General features: G+C 32.8%; 1 pseudogene; it reads right to left on the bottom strand.

The window, feature by feature from the left end:
- Positions 1-2,910: 2,910 nt before the first annotated feature.
- On the bottom strand, positions 2,911-3,663 carry LOC118974190 (spliceosome-associated protein CWC15 homolog; annotated as a pseudogene).
- Positions 3,664-4,397: the final 734 nt, after the last annotated feature.

The raw sequence follows: 4,397 nt of genomic DNA, 5'->3' as shown, positions 1-4,397 counted from the left end.
CAACACTTCTTTGTTGATTTATTGATGATAGTCATTCTGACATGTGTGAGTTGATATCTTAATGTGGTTTAAATTTGCAATTATCTCATGATTACTTATATTGATCATCTTTTCATATGTCTGTTGTATGTTTTCCTTGGAGAACTACCTATTCAAGTCCTCTGCTCATATTTTAACTGCATTGTTTGGGTGTTTTGGTGCTAAGTCGTATGAATTCTTTATAAATTTAGGATACTTACCTATTATCAGGTATACCATTGGTGACTATGTTTTCCCATTCAGTTGGAGATATGACAGAATTTTTGTTGATGGTTTCCTTTGCTGTATGTACAAAAGCTTTTAGTTTGATATAGTCCAATTTGTTTATTCTTTTGTTTCTGTTGCCTGAGAAGATATATGAGAAAAAAATATTACTAAGAGCAATATCAGAGAGTTTACTTCCTATGCTTTTTTCCTGGGAGTTTTGTGGTTTCAGGTCTTACATTTAAGTCTTTAAGCCTCTTTGAATGTATTGTTGTTTATGGTATAAGAAGGTGACTTAGATTTTTTTTTTTTGCATGTATCTGTCTAGTTATCCCAACATTATCTATTGAATACTGTCTTTACTCCATTTTATATTTTTACATTCTTAGTTATGTATCAATGGCCTACATCAGTATGGGCTTATTTCAGGACTCTCTATTCTGTTCCATTGATTTATGTGGTTTTTTATGTCAGTACCATGCTGTTTTGATTACTATAAATTTATAGTATAGTTGATATCAGACAGCCAGATACATCCAACTTTGTTCTTCTCAAGATCGCCTTGGTGATTCAGGGTCTTTTTGGATTGCTTGTTCTTTTATTTAATATAATTTGTTGATTATGCTATTACAGATTACTTGTTCAAGTTCTGTGAAAAATACCATTTTTTTTTTGACAAGGATTGCATTGAACTTACAGATTGCTTTAGGTCATACAGACATTTTAATGATATTAATTCTTCCTATCAATAACCACAATATATGCTTCCATTTATTTGTATATTCTTTAATTTCTTTCTTCAGTGTCTTATAATTTTTTAGTACAAGTCTTTTACATACTTGGTTAAATTTATTCCTAGGTATTTTTTATTCAATTGTAAATGGAATTTTTTTCTTAGTTTCTCTTTCTATTGGTGTATAAAATGCAACCAATTTCTGCATATTTACTTTGTATCCAACTACTTCACTGAATTCATTGATCAGTTCTAGTAGTTTTTTGTACAGTAAAATCTTAAGATTTCTCTATGTATCCATGTCATCTAAAATAATGACAATTTTCTTCTTCCTTTCCAATTTGGATGCCTTTTTCCTTTTCTTGTTTGATTGCTGTGGCTGGGACTTCCAATACTATGTTGAATAAAAGTAGTGAAATTGGGCATCCCTGTCTTGTTCCTGATCTTAAGGAAAACACTTTTAACTTTTTACTTTTCAGTATGATGTTAGCTGTGCATTTCTCACATATGTCATTTATTATATCGAAGTGTGGTCCTTCTTTTCTCACTTTGTTGTGAGTTTTAACATAAATAGATGCTTTTTCTGCATCTACATATATGATCACATACTTATTAACCTTCACTTTATTCATGTATTGTACCATGTTAACTGATATTCAGGCAATAAACCAAGCTTGTATCCCAGGAATAAATCACAAAGATCATTTGTGTATAATCTTTTTAATGTATTGCTGATTTTGGTTTGCTAATATTGAGTTGATAATTTTTTCATCAGGGATATTGAGCTAAAATTTTCTTTTTTTTGTAATGTCTTCCTCTGGTTTTAAAATTAAGGTAGTGGTGACCTCACAAAATAAGCATGGCAGAGTCTCTCGATTTGAATTTTTTGGATTAGTTTGAGAAAGACAGGTGGTAATTCTGTAAATGCTTGTTAAAATTCCCCTGTGAAACCATCTGGTTCAGAAATTTTTTTTAAAGTTTTTGATTACTGATTTTATTTCATTGGTAGTCTCTTCTGATTTTCTGTTTTTTTTTTAATTCAATCTTGAAAAACTGTATTTTTCTTCAAAGTATCCATTTCTTCCAGATTGTCTAATTTGTTGGCACATAATTATTTGTAATATTTTCTTTAAAATCTTTTGTATTTCTTTGTTGTCATCTGTCACTTCTTCTGTTTCATTTATGATTTAATTGGATTCTCTCTCTTTGTCTTACATTATGGTGAAAGGTTTATCAATCTTTTTTTCCAATTTCCAAAGTTTTCATTACATGCATTGATTTCAAAATTTTCTTAGGCTTTGTCTCTAATGTGTCACTGTGCAAACTGTCTCTCATTCCAAAGAAACCTGGAGGCTGGAGACCCAGAACACAGTGAGGGCCTCAGGCCTCCCAGACATGCTTCAGGAGCTCTTATCTTGGGCCAAAAAAGGAGCCTCTGCAAAAGTAAGACACCCCGTGCTCCCTCAGGTGCACATTAGCATGCTTCCTTGGTTGATGACACATTTCCATAGCATCAAGTGGTCCACAATGAAATCCCTTTAATCTTTCATCACACTCTTTAAAAAAACAGAAGATATCAGGAATTGAATGACCTTAAGTCAATGTTACAGAAATGAGGAGAGAAAGTTAATGTACACAGAAATACAATACACAAAAGAAAATATGCAGTGTTTTATAAGCTTCATACAGTTCAACAAAAAATTTGAGGAATGCAGATTTGGTAATTTAGATTATGGAAAACATTTATTACTAGAAGATAATCTTTCCAATTTTAAAAAGAAAACATATGACTAGAAACTGAGTTAAACAATTCCCAAGTCCTGATCAAATAAGGTATCAATAAAGAAAAATATATGTTGGAACTTAAAATTAGAGAAGCCTATTTACAATTTAAATGAGGGGAAGAAAAAAACAAACTGAGGGGAATTAAAAAGCTATTTAATGTATTTCTCCATAAACTTTTTGTGAGATTCAGATCCCAGTGTTATCACTGACAAATCTTTTGTCTTTCATCTGATCATCTACTCCTTTTGCACAGTTCTTGAAAACAGCATTATCATCCCAACTTCTTCTAACTTTGAATTTGGCCTGAGGCTCGGATAGACCAGTAAGGTTAAGGAATGGGTTTTCACTCAGAATGTTTTCAGTACGAATCCTTTCTTCTTCAGCTTCTTGCTCTTGTCCCTTCCTGGCTTGCTCTTCAGCTCTTTCTTTTTCAATTTTTTTCCAATTCTGCAAGAAGAGTTGCAGTGTCATCATCATCACTCCCTTCTTCAAAATCTTTATCTTCATCTTCCTCCCCTGTTAGAGGATCATCTGCATCAAGGTTGGCAGCAGGAATCTGGTCTAACCTGGGCTTCTTTGACACTGAAGACGAGGTTGTATGTTCTCAAGTTCAACAATCTGTTTTCTTCCCTTTCAGCAGTTCACTTTCTCTTTTCCAGCTCTCTTCTGAAGTCATGGATCTGAACTTCTTCAGGGGCATCCTGTGTGGCCTGTCTATATTTTTCTTTGTATGGGAAGGTAAGTCTCTACTAGAATGCTGCTTTGAGAATTGGCTCAAATCACCTTCTCCTTTTCTTTTCCCACATCTCACAGGTTCAAACGTTGGCCAAGCTCTTGTCATCTTTTATGCATTGGCCAAGGTCTGATCCAGTAGCCTCTGCAGATCACACAGACACCATAATGACTCTTCAGGTTTATCAATTTTGTTTAGCTTTTCAGAGAACAAGCTCTTGGTTTTATTAATCTTTTGTATTTTTAAGACTCAATTTTATTTCTACTTTGATCTCCATTATTTCCTTCCTTCTACTCATTTTTGGCTTTGTTTCTTGTTCTTTTTCTAGGTCCTTTAGGTATAAGGTTAGATTACCTATTGGATATTTTTCTTATTCCTCCAAGTCAGCCTGTATTCCTATGAATTTTCCACTTATAACTGCTTTTGCTGTGTCCCATAGATTTTGGCCATTTTTTCATTTTCATTTGCCTGAAGATATATATTGATTTTTTTCCTTGATCTCATTGTTAATCCATTCATAGTTTAATAACATATTAGACTCCATGTATTGGTGTACTTTTCATTTTTTCTTGTAATTAATTTCTAGTTTCATACCATTGTCACTGGAGAACATGCTTGATATTATTTCAATCCTCTTAAATTTATTGACTTGTTTTGTGGCCTAGTACATAGTATATGCTGGAAAATGTTCCAAGTGTACTTGAAAAGAATGTATATTCTGTTGCGTTGGGTTAAAATGTTCTAAAACATCAATTAAATCCATCTGAGGTAATGTGTCATTTAAGGCCATTGTTTCATTGCTGATTTTCTATCTGGAAGACCTCTGCATTGATGCCAATGCAGTCTTAAACTCCCCTGCTATACCATATTATTGTTGCTCTCTCATTTTATGTTCTGTTAACA

This window comes from Sturnira hondurensis, unplaced genomic scaffold (genome assembly GCF_014824575.4).
Source record: "Sturnira hondurensis isolate 20B ecotype Veracruz unplaced genomic scaffold, ASM1482457v3 Scaffold0001304, whole genome shotgun sequence".
In the NCBI taxonomy this organism is placed as follows: domain Eukaryota; kingdom Metazoa; phylum Chordata; class Mammalia; order Chiroptera; family Phyllostomidae; genus Sturnira; species Sturnira hondurensis.
This window is presented reverse-complemented; position numbering and strand designations above follow the sequence as displayed.